This window comes from Myotis lucifugus, unplaced genomic scaffold, assembly GCF_000147115.1.
Source record: "Myotis lucifugus unplaced genomic scaffold, Myoluc2.0 scaffold_26, whole genome shotgun sequence".
NCBI classification, from domain to species: Eukaryota; Metazoa; Chordata; class Mammalia; order Chiroptera; family Vespertilionidae; genus Myotis; species Myotis lucifugus.
Genome location: NW_005871074.1, coordinates 2,618,178 through 2,637,479, shown reverse-complemented (window position 1 = coordinate 2,637,479; position 19,302 = coordinate 2,618,178). Strand labels below are relative to the sequence as shown.

At 47.5% G+C, this 19,302-nt stretch overlaps 1 protein-coding gene across 2 annotated transcripts in view; it reads right to left on the bottom strand.

Annotated features, from left to right (window-relative positions):
- Positions 1–3,355: 3,355 nt before the first annotated feature.
- Positions 3,356–19,302, bottom strand: part of RBPMS (RNA binding protein, mRNA processing factor) — a 171,206-nt gene continuing 155,259 nt past the window's right edge. Inside the window, exons 7-9 of one of the 2 annotated variants that reach the window (XR_002828600.1) lie at positions 18,607–18,676; positions 10,428–10,530; positions 3,356–4,735 (exon numbers count right to left, since the gene is read on the bottom strand). The gene's annotated coding sequence lies outside the window, so the exon portion shown is untranslated. The remainder of the gene's footprint in view (positions 4,736–10,427; positions 10,531–18,606; positions 18,677–19,302) is intronic. The other variant, XR_001347653.2, reaches the window with a different exon arrangement.

Genomic DNA, 19,302 nt, shown 5'->3' with positions numbered 1-19,302 from the left:
TGGACATCTCAGTGATGTGGCAGGCCGTAGGGAACGTGCACATATTCTTAGCACTGAGCATGCTTGCCCAAAGCTCCTAGAAATGCCGGGTTGATTCATCTGTCACCCTGACAGACAACAGGAATTGTGTGTATTGAGGTAAAGAACTCGATATTAGCCAGCCTGCTTCATCCTCAGGAATGTTCCTTATGCCACACAACTCAGGACCCAAAGATGCCGTGGGGTGCTGGGGTTCGGGGAACCTCAGGTGAGAGCAGTGAGACTTACACGTTGGTCCCATAGAAGGCCCAGCATTTGTGTAAACATTGGGTCTAGTGAGTTTGAAGCTTAGATATGATTAACTGGAATTCTGACTTTCATTTTCTAAGTTCTTTTAATTTGTAATTTTGTTAGAGGTAGAAGACATAGCATAGCATTTAATGTTAGATGTCAGTTTAGTCTTATGTTCACAAGGGCACGTCTTCACCTCCAATAGAGGGTTTGCTTGGTAATGAAAGAAAAAAAAAGTCTTAGTTCCCATTTTTGTGGCGCCTACAAACTGGGACAGTATAAACGTAAGCAGGAGGGAACAAACAGACCTGATTTTTCTTATCCCAAGTTCCCAATTGTAGGCACTCTTCATTCCTGCCTGTAGAGTGACAGAAAAGACAGTTTTCAGACTCTAATGAAGCTGGTTCCCAGCTGAGTAGTCAATGGGAACAGATCAAGTTCATAAGCACCAGGGAGGCTTGCCCCTTGCACATCACTGATGACTATCAGTGTGGTGGTGCCTGGAGTACCCATTCATCCGTCCCTAGTGCCTTGTTTAGGCAGTGGCTGGATGAGGGTGGCCCAAGGTAGACAGGAGAGGCAGCAAATCTTCAGGGGGTGAAGCCCGTAATTCCTAGGCTGACCTGCTAACCTCTGGTGCCTCCGAGTAGGAAGTCACAGATGGGCTGAAGGCAGAGCCACAAGCCTGTCCTGGAGCCATTGGCATGGCCTCTGCAGCCTGGGGAGAGCTGAGTTGGTTTTCTGCTGCTACGCCTGGGCTCCAGGGTATTGGGAGGCTGCGATGGGGACCTGCTTTTGGCGATGGTCTCCTCTGCAAAAGGGATGTGAGATCCAAACTACCAGACCAATAATGTCAGTGCCTAACAAGACATACAATTACTAGTTGGATTTGAGCACTGTGGTTTCCCCCCTTCTGGGGGAAGAAGGGTTGGTGAGAGTGTATAGAAGAAATGCTTTTATTATTTTGGCTATCAATGCTTGGTTATCAATTATATTTTAAGTTAGCAGGCACCATAAAATGACTACAGATTTCAGATAATCTGGAGCTAAGTTTCGTAGGCTTAGGTGGATGTGGTCAGTAAGGCATCAATAAAGAGGTTGTGAATTTACCAGGAGCGCCTCCAGCAGGTCAGGAAGGGCCATGGCCTAAGGCAGTGGTCAGCAAACCGCGGCTCGCGAGCCACATGTGGCTCTTTGGCCCCTTCAGTGTGCCCCTTCCACAAAATACCGACTTCTGCGCATGGGCCACGAAGTTTCAATCGCACTGTATGTGCACGTCCGCACGTGGTATTTTGTGGAAGACCCACACTCAAGGGGCCAAAGAGCCGCATGTGGCTCGCGAGCCGCGGTTTGCCGACCACGGGCCTAAGGTATCAGTGTCGCTCACCACATGCCCACAATAGAGCCTCTGTGGTGGTTATTGTCTGGCTCTCCCAGCCCTGTTTTCTCTTTAGTCTCTCTGACCTGGCTCTGTCGAAGACTTAAAGGGGGTAAAGAAATCTGCCTGCCGGACCCTGGCCTGCAGTGTGGTTTGCTCTTGGTTAATCTTGTAAAAAGAAATTTGCCAAGCAATGGTGTGACAGCTGGGATAAGCACTTTATTTTTAAAATGACAATAGAAAAGTACCTTTAAACAGTGTATAAAAGCATACTAGACAGTGTGAAAGTTGCTGCTTTCCTTAGAGACGAGTGTAGAAGTCTCACCGAGAGCCAGGCGTGCTGAAGGCATCCAGGGCTTGAACACAGCCGCCCGTGCTCCTGTCAGTGCCCTTGGCCTCATTTATGAAGGTAAGAGGCCTCTTTCCTGGCCCTTCTTGTTTTTTGTGTGATGACCTTTAAAAGCTTCTTGACATGTTTATTTCTAATGGAAAACAATGAAACAAACCCTAACCCAACCATATAATCATTAAAACATTGAAGTCTGTAGCACAACATGAGCAGGTCAGTTAAGAAAGATTATGGTCATGTTTTGGCATATCAGCAGTTGAAATTCTTAGGTCAATACAGTGGGGCCTTGACTTACGAGTTTAATTCGTTCCGTGACGGAGCTCGTAACTCAAATTACTCGTATGTCAAATCAATTTTCACCATTACAATGACACGTGATGCTGGGCTGATGTTGTGGCGTTCACTGTGACGTTCGCTGCGCCAACTAGCGGTGGGGTATCTGAAGCTGGCTTGTAACCCGAATTTTAGCTCGCAACTCAAAGCAAAAAATTGGCCGAGAGACAGCTCGTATCTCAAAAAACTCGTTAGTCGGGACACTCGTAAGTCAAGGCCCCACTGTATATATTTTTACACCTGGCTCTTCTATAAGAAGAGGGGAGACTGAGCTGTCAAGACTCTGGAAATGTGTCAGCTTTCAATGCAAGACTAACTTTGGTTTTGAAGTCGTCTTGAAGCAGTAATCATTTCAAATGCCCACTGGCTGCATCATCTCCATGGGCTGGTGTGGTGCAAGCACCCCAGTGAGTGCATAGGGTTTAAGATCATGTTTGGAATGGCTCATTGGCATGGTGCTGCCAGCACCAGCTCAGCCAATATTTTGCAATATCACTTAGGAGACATGAGCTGCCCACTGCAGCTATGCAGGATGGGCAAAGCCAGCTTCCTGAGGCAGCACTGGCCTCCCAGAGCCAAGGTTTCCCTCTCAGTGAGACAGACTGTTACCTCTGGAGCTGCCAGGGTTTTCTAAGGGCCCTCTGATCAGGGAAAGGCTTCTTTGCCCACAGCTGTGAGCGTGTCACCATGGTAGCAGCTCCAGGAGGCTTGCAATGGTGTTGCAAGATCTCCAGGAGGCCAGCGCACACCTTGTACTGCAGACAGCACAGCTCTCTGACATCCAACTCCACATTTCTCATTCACTCTGGACTCAGGCCAGGCACAGATTTCTATACATTCACATGAGATTCTGGAAATGTTCATATTTAAAAACATGCCTCAAACATGCAGCTTATATTCTAGAGAAAAAAATAGATATTTTTAATTACAGGCATTCAAAAGTCAAGAACAAAAATTGTGATCCAACCCAGTGTAAGATCATCCTATCATATTTCAATGTTTGGTATAAAAATACTCACTCTTGGTTTATTGTTGACATCTTTTATGTTTCATTTGAAAATATCTCCACACTGTACAGAAATGTACGTCAGACCATGCATTCACAAATAACACACTATTTGTTAAAATTATACAGTGTAAAAGAGTAAAACATTTTTATTATATTTTTTTCTTCAAGAAAAACAGATGTGTGATAGAGGCTGTGGCAAAGTCTTGAAGGGATCAAATCAAAACTGGGCATGGTTTTTTCAAGCCTGAAAGAGAAAGGAATGTGTGAGGAAAGCAGGTCTCAAAGGTGCAGTAATTCCTCCTGCCTGCTGCGGGGTTGTGCTGGGAGACACCTGTTGATAGAATTCACGAAACTTTCACCTGGGGAAATCCTTGGTGATTCTCTGCGAAAAGGTGTGTGTGTGTCAGCGTGCAATATATTTACTGACTCACCAAGTAAAGACACAAGAGTATTGGTGTCTAACCTTAGATACGTAGGGAGTATATTTAATTTCCATTTATCTCTTATTAGAAATTCCCAATACCTCCTTCCCCTGCAGTTGCAAGGAAATGCTCATACTTGTCTTGCTTTGTGGGGCCTTGGAACAATCAGAGTCCTTCGACTGCCGCTGGCAGAGCCGCCTCTGGCCCAGGATGTTCTGAAGTGTATCTCTGCTCCTCTGTGTCTAGATTTAGTTAACAGTGTTAACGAAACTCTGTGATTATTCTGTCATTTTAATTTTCTCTCTCCAAGTACCTTTTCTTGCTGTCATCTCACCAGCATGTCAGACTCATAAATTTGTGGTTGTAGAAAAAGTGTATGTAGGCGTAAATCAGTATAACTGGAATTTTGTACAGGAAATGCTTATTTGTGAGTGGGAGGAGGCTATAACGAAAATAGCATCATTATTGAAAACCCATATAATTGTCCTAAGTTAGACTTATTTGGGAAAATATATATGTAGCAGTAAATCCTGAAATTAGAAACATATTTTGGTACAGACTCCTTCCCAAATCAGGTTTGTCCAGTGCCGGTCAGTCCTGTCACAGCCAGGTTTGTAGATGACAGCATAAGTGGGTCAAACTAATAATCTGCCACGAGTCAGAAAACCCAATATCATGCATGACACCTCAGCGGCCCCTAGCTCCTACCTGCCCCCTTTACTTTCTCAGAATTCTCTGGAACAGAAGCATGTGTCCAGCAGTTAGCAGCGCGCACCTTTAGGAAATCTCACTTTCTGACTCTTGCTTCCCCTGGTCAAACACAATAGCGGGAGCAGCCCCTGCTCAGCAGATGGTGGTCTGTTCACGCCCCGTCGCTGGTGTAGGTAAACGTGTCCTGATGCTTAGTGAGCAGGGCCAGCAGGACCCCCTCTTGAAAGCTACATTTCTTCTGCTAGACTCTGGTTTCCCACCATCTAGATGGGTGGCAGGAGAGAGAGTGCCAGGGCTGGGGGCATCTTTCCATGGGGTAGGGCTGCAGGGGGCTTATGAAGCGGGCATCCCCTTTGAGGCTGTACTAGCTGACTTTTCCAATGAACCCACACCCTTCCCTCAAGTGTGAAGAGGCCCCCACCCCAGTCCCCACAAACCAACAGAGGAGGCAAACCAGCTTGAGGAACTGGATTCAGGTCAGCTTCCTCCCCCCACATTCTTGGCTTTTCGGGCCTGGAATGACACCTTCCACGTCATCCCAGATTGACCGTGTGCCAAGAGCCCACGCTGTGTGTGCTGATTCCAGGAAGCCGTTTCTGAGGAACAACAGTCACTCTACGGCTGTTCATACTTTGGAACAATTCACAGGGGAAGGCACTTGGCTGCCCTTAAACTCTTGGAACTGAAAGGGCCTGCACGCTGCCAACGGCCTCTTAAAGAGCATGGCTTGGAGAGGGCCATCTTGGGAAAGCAGCCAAAACTGGATGTGGTGACAGCACTGAGACCGAGGGTCTGAAGCCAAAGCTGCCACACTGCTTTCAGGGACTGAATGAACAGGCAAGGGAACATCGGGCTGCATGTCATCCCTGCATCTGCTCCAGCCTTTGGCTGTGTGTGGTAAGGGCCTGGCTGGCCTACTTCTGCTTTCTTTGGGGGAGCTTACAACCATATTTGGGCAAATGGGTGTTTCTAGCCCTGGATAATTCTCCCACTCCTGTCATCTCAGCCCCTAACATTTCTGCCATGACCGCAAAAGCAGTATGTCTAAACTCAAGACTTGCCAAGCCTTACCTTAACATAGCTCCTGACCCTCTCCCTATGTGTCTCTGTCCCTGACACAGCCCCGCTCTCTCGGGTCATTCCTTCACTTCTGACATCACCATCATGGGCTCACCTTTCCTGGTGTGTGTTTCTAACATGATTCTTCATCCACTTTGCTGTGGGCAGCAAGAAGATAACCATGATTCCTAAAACACACCCCCTCCTCCCTCAGATCTCTCCAATACCTCCCCCAAGACCCAAGGCCCTTAAAAGCTTGTTCCTCTTCCTACTTCCTCTCTTCCGTCCAATTCCCCCCTCCAACCCTACTATCTTTCCAAACTCAGTATAAGCCCCAGGTCCTCCAGCCTTTCTGGTCACTTTGGCCTGTGGGGCTTTCTCCTCTCAGAGCTCTCACTATCCAGGCCACTTATTTGGTTTTTAAAAGGATTATCTTGGATATTTTCCTCCCTAAAACTATTTCCTCTTTCCCTCACCCCAGATGTAATCACTTGCATATAGCCATAATTCAGACACTCAGACTACATGAAAAATGAGACAGGAATGATGGACCATCGCCCTGAAACTTGGCCCCCTAGTCTTGATAAATGCTTAGGGACCATGTTGGGCTCTGAGCAGGAAGAAAGAGGGGTTCCTACTTAATTCTGGTTGATCTTTTGAAGTGAAAAATCTAGAAGAGAGGGATGCGAGTCTGTTAATTTCCTGAGCTTTTCTTTCCATAACTATGTTGTGTAAATGTAATTCTCACATGGGAAAAGAATGTGTCCCCGTGGCCATAGATGTTCCCAGACTGAACAGAAGGTCAAAATGTGGCTATTTCAGTCCCTGTAAACAAGGAAGGGGTTTTGCTAGGAATGGAGTTCAAACCTTGGAATGTATTAACAAGGACATTTTAAACAGAATGCAAAGACATCCGAGAACACAGAGCACCGAGGGGGGAGGGCCAGCCTCTGTTTAGAGAGCAGTCTCCTCTCAGAACCGTCCTGAAAGGGGGACATCTCCAACATGCGTGTGATGGGATAAACAAGGAAGAAAGCACATGTTTGAAGACAATGGAGAACGTCTCCTGGTCTCTTAAGAACATTATACAATTCCAAAACATTTCATTTCAGTTGTCCTTGATCAATGTGTGTCAGTCCTTGGAGGCAGCTGACTCAACTTTCTCCTTGGTAAGTAGGAATCTGTTTGTACAAGTGCCTTGTGAGCCTTTTCTCCCAGCAATAAGAAAATTTTCTCTCTTTTCCTCCCAATCCACCTACATAGACAGACACTCCTGGACTTAATGACGGGGTTACGTGCCAATAAACCCATTGAAAATACATGTAATGCCTAACATCATAGCTTAGCCTACCTTAAAATGTGCTCAGAGCATTTACATTAGACTTTAGTTGGGCAAAATCATCTAATATAAAGCCTATTTTATAATAAAGTAGATGTAAGACTTCAAACCAAATAAGTCCTAGAAGAAAAAAAAAGGCAGATCTCTCTTAGCAATATTTTTTTGGATATATCTTCTTGGGCAAGGGAAAAGTAAAGAATAAACAGATGGGACTACATCAGACACAAATTTCTGCACCCAGCTAATCATCAACAAAATGAAAACACAGCCTACTGCATGGAAGAAGATATTCACCAATGAGACATCCGATAAGGTGTTAATATCCAAAATATAAGGAACTTGTACATCTTAACAATCTGATTAAAAAATGGGCAGAGGACCTGAAGATGGCCAATAGACATAAGAAAAGATGCTCAATGTCACTAATCAGAGAGATGCAAATTAAAACTACAATGAGATGCAAATTAAAGCCACACCTGTCAGAATGGCTACCATCAATAAACCAGGAAGCAACAAGTATTGGCCAGAATGTGGAGAACAGGGAACTCCCTTGCACTATTGGTGGGAGTGCAGATTGGTGCAGCCATTGTGGAAAACAGTATGGGGGTTCCTCAAAAAATAAACTATCCTACAACCCAGCAACTGCACTTAATGGGTATTTATGTTAAGAAATCCAAAAACACTAATTTGAAAAGATATGCATCCCTATGTTCATTATAGCATTAGTTACAATAGCCAAGATAGGAAAGCAACTTAAGTGTCCAATAGATAAATGGATAAAGATGCATATATACAATGGAATATTACTCAGCCACAAAAAAAGAATGAAATCTTACCATTTGTGACAATGTGGATGGACCTAGAGGGTATTATGCTAAGTGAAAAAAGTCAGAGAAAGACAAATGCCATGATTTCACTTACATGGGGAATTAAAGAATAGAATAAATGGACAAACATACTCAGATACATAGGGATTAAGTACAAATTAGTAGTTATAAAATAGTCATGGGGATGTAAACTACAGCATAGAGAATATAGTCAATATTGTGATGATTATGGTGTCAGATGGGTATTAGAGTTATTGGAGTGATTATTTCATAATGTAGTACATAAATCTTAATTACTGTGTTGCACACTGAAACGAATATAATACTGTATGTCAACTGTAGTTGAAAAAATTAACGGTGTGTTCAATATCTCGTGTAATTTACACCCAAAGAATGCTGGCTGCACACTGTAGAGCATCGGTGGTTTCCCTCACAATTGTGTAGATCACTGCCAGCATCCCGGAAGTGTCGTGCCACACATCGCTAGCGCAGGAAAAGATCAACATTCAGAATCTGATTTCTACTGAGTGCATATCGCTTCCAAACCATACGGCAGGGACCATCTGTACTTGACTTACTAATGACCCCCCCTCTCCCTGCCAGAGTTTCTCTAAATTTACTCATTTTTACAAAAAGATAAGGAATATTTCCCTCCATCCAATTCAATAAATATGGGATATATGACAAAAGTTTTAAATGAGTGATTTAGTTTTCATTTTATACTTGTCAGCTTGATTTATAAAAAATCAAATGCTAACATTAATTTGTAATAAAAAGACTAGTTAACATTTTTAAAGGCGCACGCACACTCTATAATCTCCAGGGGAACAGTCCCTGTAGTTAGAGGCTACAGTAACGAGCAAGCTGCCCAGCCCAGGCCTACCTGCTCTCTAAGGACGGGCCTTACAGAGTGTCCTCCAACTTCAGATTTGGGAAGAGGAAAGCCTCTGCCAGGCTTGTTCTTGTAACATCTGGATGGCCCAGGAACCGGTGAGCCCAGAGCCCACCTTGAATCTGGCTATTGCCGAAGGTATCCCCTTCCCCACCTGGTGCATGCTGGCTTGCCTGCTCCACTATTTCAGGTATATTTGCAACTTGACTCTTAGCTGCCCAACCAGGACCAAGCCCCAGTTCTCCCCCACGTCCTATCTTCCTCTCGTCACCGGCCCTCCCGATGTCTGCATGAAGTCACCACACACTTCAGCTGCTGCTGTCTCCTGACTGGCCTCATCTGCACGGCCCCCGAATTACTGGTGTTTGGTTTCATTCACTGCACTTAGAAAAAAAATAATTCTAACCTGCTTCCGAAAAATTGTATAGGTGGCTTTTAACTGGCCTTTAAGCTTCCCCAGAGGAGGGGGAAAAACAAAATCTTGTCTTTTAAAGAAGCTTTGCTAAGTGATAATATCATTAATATTGTAGGCATTGTTACTCTGACAGTCGGAAAACCTAATAAATTGGCTGTGGAATTAGTGGGATGGATAACACTAGTGCCCTGTCATGTGGAAAAACATTGGTAAGTTTGGTTAGTGTGAGAAACAAACGTCAAGGAAAAAGACCCCAAGTGCCGGCTGCTGGACAGGCACTGAATGGTACTGTTCTGAACACGAAGTTCCTTAAGCACCAGAAATGTGGTAATGCCCTCCGTGGCCAGAACTGCCTGGTCCTCTGTCCTTAGCAGGAATCTTGCCCCTTTTCTGACTCATCTTTAGAGGTCCCTCGCAGGGATGAAATTTGCCACCTTATTTGGGCTGAGATATAACCGCTGTCAGCCTGTCCCTGGCATTCCTGCTGTTCGAGGCCAAGCTTGCCAGAGAGACGAGTGGGCAAGTCGCCTCGGGAATGCTATGTCATTGTTTTAAGACTCACTGCCAGAAATAGATGAACTGAGGAGTGACAACTGGTATTGACTAAAATCACAGACAGATCTCCAAAATGATCACCCACTAGAAAATTCTGGAGGATTCAGTGAGAATCCTGGATCATTCAGTTATGCCCAAGGGCATTCACCCTGTTTCTGAAGAGGCTCATAAAAATGTCCCTCAGTCACCAAGAAAGGGCTGCATTATAATCAATATAATTGGACTAGTAAGTCGGGAGGAACAGACATACTACATCCGAAAAAGATTTCCACCAAAATGGTTAATTTCCACTCTAGCTGATTTGACTCAGTGGATAGTGTGTCAGCCTTTAGACTGAAGGGTCCCAGGTTCTATCTGAAGGGGGTGTGTAGGAGGCAGCTGATCAATGATTCTCTCATCACTGATGTTTTTCCTCTCTCCCTTCCTCTCTGAAATAAATTTTTTTTAAAAAACAGACAAAATGGTCAATTTTAAAGGCTTTAGGTAATGCTTCATCTAGCTGTGATTCCCTTCGGTGGAATATATCATTCAATGCTGCTGCTGGATGAGCAGGTGTTAAAGTGTCAGCCCCACCCAGGATGGCTGTGGTGAGAACCAAGTACTACGCAACGCGCTTTGAGAGTTTGCAAAGCTCAGTTGCTATGCAGAGACAGCCCTCCCTACGCAGGCCATGGGTGGAGGAGATAATGAGGAACCAACCGCTGGCCCTGAGCACTCCACACCCGCACGTCCCAGCTTAGAGCTCCCACTGGGACAGGTGTAGCACCCAGGCGATGCTGGTGATGGTCCTGGCCACATGGGTGTACACCATCGGGTGCCCTGCCCCAGGACACGCTGCTTCTCCGAGGGCCTGTTCAGCGACACTCACCAGCATGCTCCAGTTTTGTAGAACAGCTCGAGAACAGTAGCCACCACTGAAGATGCATTAATACCCACAAGACAGATTGCAGCCACCATCACACACCTGGAACCTGGGATGGAGAAAGAGATCATGTATTAATTAAACCCATTAACAGTGCAGTAGTTTCCACCCACAGGCTGGCCTGCTGCTAGGGTTCCCTGGGCCTTTCAGACCAGCCTATTCTGAGAGCAATGAGCTGAGAGTCTAAGGTAGTGGTTCTCAACCTGTGGGTCGCGACCCCTTTGGCAGTCGAATGACCCTTTCACAGGGGTCGCCTAAGACCATCCTGCATATCAGATACTTACATTACGATTCATAACAGTAGCAACATTACAGTTATGAAGTAGCAACGAAAATAATTTTATGGTTGGGTCACAACATGAGGAACTGTATTTAAAGGGACCAAAGGCCTCTGTCATTGAGCTGACTACAAGCGCCACCTGAGAATGAACTTGTATCTGTGGCATGAAAAGCTCACGGCCAGGACAGCCAGCTTAGGATGTGGTACGAGGGAGGGAAGACCTTCAGAGCCCAGGGTGGTGGATGTGGCTCCCAGGGACACCTGGCATGGAGGTCTGAGAGAAGGGCATCTGGGAAAAGTGTGCTTCGGGCGATGTTCTCGTGTTCACTCAAGAACCAGGGTGTAAGTCACCTGGGGCAGAGGGGCACCGGGGATTGCCTCTCCCATGGGCTGGATCCCCAGGACTGTCCGAAGCCCCGCTAAGGGAAGGCACAGGACCTGAGGCCCCCCAAAGAGAAGAAAGCCCCAAACCTCCCCAGCACCAGGGCCTTCAGACCAGTTGCAACCCTGGTCAGCCCAAGGCCACACAATCATTTCTCCTGGAGAACCTTGTGGTGATAATGTTACTCCAAGCACCTACCAGAAAACAAAACCCAGAAGGAAGCATTTGTGAACACATCCTTCTGTTCCCTAGGGTCTGAGAATTTTGAAATAAGGTGCAGAGACGTAGCAAATAATAAATTGTTGATCCTCTTCCTGCAGGCATGGCTCTGAGCCATCTGGTTTCCTGGAGGTCCTGGTGCCATGGAAGGAAGCCCAGTGGCCCCTTTCCCCACTAGTTCTCTTATCAGCCCGGTCAGCCCTGCTCCCCTCGCAGACGGGCTGTGGGTGCAGCTCTGTGCACAGGAATACACATGTATGTGCAAACCCTCTTGAGTGCCCCTGCATGTCTCAGGTCCTCCTGTACAGGAAGCTGGCCTTCCAGAAGGAGACCCCGTGGCACTCTGGGTCCTACTGAAACCCCACTCTGGGATTCTGGGTCAGGTTGAAGAACATGTCTGTTTTCCCCAGAATTTCACTATAAAAATAAACAGTGAGTTTATGTGATTCTAGTTTCCTAGTAAAAGGGTTATTTCAGGACAAGAAAAAGTCATCCCTGCAAACAAAACTTATCAGCTTACCCATCTTTGCTCACCCTTTCCAAACTTGCCAAGAGCACTGGAGGGAGGGGGTAGGAGGGAGCACCCCCAAGCAGCAGCAGCGGACCTGGGGGTCCTCCACGGCCGCCTGACCGAGGCTGCATTGGTAGGATGCCTGCCTTTAAGAAAGGCTGAAGGTTCCTCTCAGTATGACTTAGGACTGTTAAGAGTCACCCAGATGCTCTGTCCAGTTATTACATCAACACGTGTCCACTGCCTGTGCTCAGCTGGTGGGCAGAGAGAATGCACAGCCAGATTCTGCTGCACAGAGATCCTGGGAGGTGAGAAGCCTGAGTGTGCTCATGTTTACCTTACGGTGAGCACAGGGGCCGCCGGAATGCCCACTGCCAGCCCCTGGGACAGACGAAGTGCGTGTCGGGGCAGAGGCTCCCGTGGGTGGCCCTGACCATGACTGTTCTCCAGCAGCTGCTCTGGGACTCAATGCCAGGATGTAACACATGGCTGCCCCCTTTGAACTTTCTCCAGGGACCAGGCTGGCACCTCTCTGGTGCCTATCACACATGCTCAGGAGTCTCCCAGATCCCCCAGCCAGACTCACAGGAAACAGATCATGGGCAGAAGTGGCGGGACCCAGCTCTGACTGCATTAGGTGGTCCTAACAGTCTTAGGGAGAGAGGAGCTCAGTACGTGCTCGTGTGGTTAGCAGACGTCGTGGAGGACCGGGCAGTGGCTGGAAGGGGCACCCACCCCAGGAACTAGTGAGGGCAGGTTCTCAGGCCTGCTCACAGACCCCAAGGCTCGGGGGATCAGAACCGGGCTCCTCACCGGGACAATGGAGAAACCTCAGGGAGGGGCTGATGAGCAGGCAGGGGTGAGTTGCACAGGCTGCCTGGGCCTTCCCAGTTCTCTGCCAGCGCTCACCTCACCTCAGCCTGCTGTATCTCAAGCTGTTTACTTTGGTTTAGCTACGGGGAGGCCAGAAGAGGACTAGTGAAGTGAAATCATTCTCTAAACTCGAATAACGTGAGGTCTGTTCTGAGCACGGAGCCCATGTAAATCTAGGGAAACTGAGTCTCAGTGGGAAGGGTGTCAGGCTGACCCTGACTCCTCTGCCCCCTGTGAAATGAAGTGCCTGTCAGCCCATAGCATCTACCCTCTTACTTGCTGTGCTCTTTTCCCCTTGGCACCTCTCACCACCTACCTGTGTTTAGTATGTTACTACCCGTCTCCTCCAAGAAGGCAAGGGTTTTGTCTGTTCACTATCCTCAGCACCCAGAATAGCCCCTTACACGCTACAGGTGTTCACTGAAGATTTACCGTGTTAATGAACTGAAGTGTGCTGTGGAGACCTTGGCTAACAGGAAGGGGAATGGCCAATCGGTGATGAAGTGCCGCTTCGGTTTCTGGGCAAGCTGCATCGGGAGAGCATGGTGCCCGGGGCCCTTCTAGGGAGAGGCAGGGTGACTGGAGCCGCAGCAGCTGTCTGGGCCGCGTGAAGACCTAGAACCGTTCCTGCTCGGCTCAGCTCCAAGCTCTGCCTTGACTTCTAGCACCTGGGACTCCCCTGATGTGGGCTCCATCCCTGGGCACTCACGTCACAGCCAGAGATTAAGCCATCCTGCCCCAAACTAAACATAAGGAATAAACTGCTTCAAATTCTGGCTTTACTCTTGCCATGTCCCTCTAATTTGATGAGGCTGTAGCTACATATGCTTATAATTTCTATGCTGTGGTCTTGATTCATGTCTAGGGAATTTTTCATGAGTTCTTTAAAAACCCTCCCAGAACCACCCCACTCCTAACACCGCTCTCTGGTCCGCCCCCCTCCCCCCTTACATTTGGATAACCAACAAGGAACGCTGTGTAACTCTCATTCCTTGTAAGGAGTGATTAGCAACTGCAGCATACGTGGGAAATTGATCATTTTCAATCATTGTGTATTCTGGATTCCCCGCCACAAGGCTGGATCATTAGCAAAACTCTAGTGCTGGGCAGACATAGCTTGTACCTGACTAAACACCATCCATCAAGGAGGACACTGAACAAATAGAAATACCAGTGCCAGCCACGCTCTGACAGTCTTACGTATGCCACTCGAACGCCCACACCTGACTATGGAGCGCCCTGAACAATGTCTCTCCTTTCTCGCTAAAACGAGTGTCCACGACTCCTGCCTATTAGAATGTAAGCTCCTTTGGGGCATGGGCCTGGTTTTGCACATTTTAATATCTAGCATGTAGCAACACATAATATATGTGTGTGTTTTTAAAGAATAGAGAGCTTATTTACTTTGATAGTCACTGGTTTTCCTTTAGAAATAGCAAGTCAAAGAGGGTCAATGAAAAATCCTTGAAGACGTCTGGGCAGAGCAGGCCCAGGACTGCGGAGGGTTTGGAAGGACAGCATCCTGACGCTCTGCATGTCAGGAGTGACAGCCAGCCTGCACAGAGGGTCTGATAGCAGCTGTCACTCCTGCTCGTCATCCATTCTGGTGCCACCATTCCCTGGGGGAGGATAGCCCCTCCGGTGAACAGAAGGCCATGTGGTTGGCACCTACCCTTCGTTTGTCTTTTCTGAGATACTTGTTTGGCTGTAAAAGGTTTCCATGATTTTATCAGCATCACTGTTTTCAATTCTGATGTACCTTCCCTAGGATTACATAGCCTGGATAACTAGCTCTCTTAGAAGGAACCTGAGCCAAGAGTAAGGAGCCTGAGTGAAGGATCCACACTGAACTCATCTAACCTCAGGTGGGATGAGACTAGTCCCAACCCAACTGCGGTGAGAGAGTACAGTTACCCATCCTCCTTCCTAAGCAGCCCCCCTCCTCCACTCTCCAGCCCCCAGAACAAACAATGCCTCCCCAGGAGATGCTGCATCTTTACACAGACCCTGCAGTGCTTCCTAAAGGGGGGGGGGGGGGGGGGGCGGGGTGGGCAGCCCCAGCCCCGGGCAGCCACCGCCACCTCTAGATTTCTGGCAGATCGTCAGTGGGGAAAGGACAATTTGGAAAATGGAGGTGAGCCTGATACAAATGAACAGCAGGATCTCTGTGGCTGGAACCCATGCAACTGCTTAATAATCATGTCTTCCCTTTGGCTACATACATGTTTCCAAAAAAGTCCTTCCTCAGACCCTGTGCCACCACCGTCCTTAGCCAGCCCAAATCGCCAAATTCAAAGGTACTCTGTCCTTTTACTCACTGTCCTGCTGTAGTGGACACTGCTGACCAAGCAGCTCAGCACTGCCTTGCCGGCTCCGCCTCATCTGCTCCTCTGGCCACTCTTCCCTCGCTGTTCATCATCTCCTGACCCCCGACATCTAGGTGAACCTCCAGGTTTTGTCCCGCTGACCTCTATTCTAATGCCATTACTTTCTCAGCCGTCAGCTTATCCTGAGGGCCAGATCTACATTTCAGCATACATGTATGAGCTCTTTGTGAGCTTCAGAAGTTCAAATTATCTCATCCTAGACAGCTCTACAAATACTGACCAGCCTTGAACACTGGGAGAGAAACACAGTCACAAAAGAGAGGGGTGCATGTGAACAGTGTCTTCTGGAACTACACGACGCTACAGTGCTAGACCTATGTCACCCTGGCAACGGAGGGTCCCACAGGGCCAAACGATCAAGGCTTTTCTGAATGAAGAAACAAGGGCTAAGGATCATAACTTAAGTTTAAAAATGATGGGTGTATGGATATGGAGCATGAACTTAGAAAATCCTGGACCTAACGGACAATTAAATACTAATATACCTCGAAACTTAAAAGTGGTACTTTCAGGAGGAAAACGTTTCCCCTAAACAGTGAACTTTTAGATTTCACAAAATAGTTCAATATTATAAAGAATACTTGGGTATCTACCAGGGACTACTAACTTTGTCTTTCTGAGAAAGGACAGTTAAAATGCAATTGCCATTTCATTTAAAACAGATACTTGAACATACACCCATAAGAACCTAATTTCAGAATTAGGGACAAGTACCATCAACTTTTATCTTGATTTCCTCCATCATAATAGAGAAGTGAAAAGTAGAACAGATGACCACTGGCCCAAGACACACACACACACACACACACACACACACACACACGGGTGGGGAAAAGTAGGTTTATGGTTGTGAATCCATAAAACAGAGTTTACTCTTGTATTATTAATTATTGGGTTACTTTCCATACAACACATGTAAACCTACTTATGCCCACCTGGTATATGGGTGCCACTGGTGTAGGTTTTGGTTAAGAGGTTAGAGCAGTTTCCCAAAGTGTGTTCTATGTAAAAAATTAGTTTCCTAAGATTCAGTGTAAAAAAAAAAACAAGGTTCCCTGGTCTCAACTTGAGAAAGACTGCATCCTAGAGTTCCCTAATCTTAAAGATTCACGATGCTCACATTATTACAAAGGCTCTGAGAATCTTTTGGTAAAGAAGTCTAACTTTGTTTGATACTGGATGCACTTATGCACTCCCCCTACGATGATCCCTCAGGATTAGTTCTTTGGCCACACTAAGGAATACGTTGGGACAGGTACAATTCTAACTTATTGAAGTTGATGTCTTAAAGCAGAAATGTCACCCTACAACTTACTTATTTTCACCACCAGAGAACGAGTCCTGACTGCCGGGTAAGGGTCTACTGACTGGCCACTCTGCTAAATCTTTGGTGGGATTTCTGATGCTCTCGTCCCCATCACCAATCCCTGTCCTGGTTGGCCAGGCCCTTCCCTCAGAACAAAGAAGCCTTCTTTCTGACCTAAATGAGCTCTCGGGAAGTGCCCCAGCTAAACGTGAAGGTGACATGACTCACCAACCGAGACTTCAGGTCATCAGGGCACCTTTCCTATGGAAAATAAAGCCCAGAGCTCTTCCTCCTCCTCACGACGAGGGCGCTGACCCGATAAGGCTGGCTCCAGCACCTACCACTTCTCCAGTATTTTCCCTGTGAGTGAGGCCTAGAGGCCAGTTTCCCCCCATGAACCTCTTAACAGTCTCAGTGGCCTCACGTGATCTAACAAAAACACACCCAGTATTAATGGTGGGAGAAGAGCACCAGTTTAACTGGCAAGTATGTTTGCCTTAGAAGAGGAGCTTTTCAAGAAAAGGACCATGCCTCTAGGTCAGCCTCTAGGTCAGCCTCAGGGACATAGGGACTGGCTTCCCAAGTCCATCCCTAGTCTCACTGTTCTTCCTGTTTTGTGAAGGAATAATCCAGACCAAGGGAAGGTTGACAGTAGAAACCTACCATTTAAGACTCTACTCTAGGGCAGACTCCCCAAACTCACACACCAAATTAGGGTTCAAAGTGACAGTGCTTTGTACTTAACAAAAATGCAGTCAAGATACTGAATTTAAAAAGGCATTTAAATTTTTATAGAAATTTTACTTTTATAGAAAAAAAAATCACTTGGCAGTTCTCTGAAGCAAGGTTAGGCCTAAGATAAAACAGCACAAAGATGACAATTTAGGATAATGTTTCCATCAAGATAAGCAGCTTTCAGGAAAGCCCAGCGCCTGCCTCCAGGACAAACATCAGGCATTTCAGAGACGAGCTGTGGAGGAGAGGCTGTTCCAGAACCCAGCCTCTGCTGCCCACCCACACGCTAGATCCAGGCCAGCACAGATCCAGGCCACCTCCTGGCACATCCCCTCCCCTCAGACTGTCCAACCAACCCTCCGACCCTCCCCACGGCCCCACAGCCGCTCCTGGGACAGGCTCCTTAATCTGGGGGTGGTCACACCAGTCCCCCATCCAGCCTGCCTTGTTCTATATACTTTAGTGCCCACCCCGTGGCCCACAGGATATCTGCGGTCCTGCCACCATCCAAGACATGCCTTATATGTAAGCTCTCTTAATAAATTAGACACGCCCTAGCTGATTTAGGTCAGTGGATAGAGCATCTGCCTGTGGACTGAAGGGTACCGGGTTCGATCCCAGTCAAGGGCACATGCCTGGGTTGTGGGTTCGATCCCCAGTGTGGGGCGTGCAAGAGGCAGCCGATCAATGATTCTCTCTCATCACTGATGTTTCTATATCTCCCTCTCTGAAATCAATAAAAACATTTTAAAAAAATTAGACACAATGCTTAAGTTGTCAGCTTCTTTCTTGGGTCTCAGCCCAGGGAGATTTTACACACATTATCTGAAGCTGTACTATCCACAGGTGCATGAGGGGAAGTTACTGCTGATAAAGTCTAAGACTCCCATGATGAATCACTGTAAAAAATATTTTTTTAATCCTCATCTGAGGATACCTTTTCCATTTATTTTTTTAAAAAGAGAGAGTGGAAGGGGGAGAAAGAAACATCGATTGGTTGTCTCCGAGGTTTGGTGTTGAGCCTGTGACCGAGGTAGGCACGTGACCGGAATCGAACCCTGGACGCTTCAGTCTGCAGGTCGATGCTCTAACCACTGAGCAACCGGCTAGGGCTCACTGTACATTTTAGATGACTTATGCCTTCACATGAAGAGGGTTTGTTTGGGGCTGGCAGCAGGCGAACTACAATGACAGTGAAAACCCTGACACCTGTCCTTCCGAACCAGCGTGATGAAGAGGGAGGCCAGGCTCAGGGCTTTAGGTTAGACTCAGAGGAGCATCCCTACGTCTCCCTCGACCCCAGAGGGCAGTCTCGTGGAGGGACGCACTGCCACGGAGTTCTTCCAGTGCGGGAGGTGGGGGAGCCCCGGGAGGGCGAGAGCTGCCCATGTTCCGGCACATGTCCCAGCTGCCACTGGAAGCAAGTACTCACGTAGTATTCAGCAGAACTGACGGGACTTCCAGCCCTGAGAAGTAGCCTCGGAGGGAGGGAGCCAGCGCATCTGGAGAGAGAGGTGGGAGAAGGCGGTAAACCAGGGCTCCCAGCTGCCTGTCTCACTGCTCAGAGTCAGTGTCCTGCTGGGCTCCACCCTCCTCTGCTCCATGGAGGTGCCCACTCACACCTGCTCATGGCACTTCTCCCCCAAGAAACTTCCTACACGCCTCTGTGAATGCAGAGGCCGAGCTTGCAGGAAAACACCCACCTCAAGGAGCCCCGCTCCGCTTTCAGAAAGAAGAGGGTGGCGAGCTGAAGTCTGGCCCAGTGAGCCCCCTCCCCACACGCAGCAGCGCCTGGGCTGCAGGACAGGCTGCTAATGGCTCCCTCAGAGCATGTGGATCTGCTCTGATGAAGAAAGGACAGGTCATGACACCATCGAGCCAGTGGTCAGGCCAGGACTGCAGATTCTGTTCCTGTTCTTTTAGAAAAGGGGTCTGGCTTATTGGCACTGTGGGTGTCTGGCACCCTGTGCCTTCTGCTCAGAGGGACCCGCAGCCCCAAACAAATGGATCGAATGAGGCTTTGTCCTCTTGGCAGGATGTTCCTGGTCCTGTACTGAGGAAAATGTTAAAAAAACAAACAAAAGGGCAAGTGTACTTTGGCTTTAACAAACGTCCATCTATTGGCCAT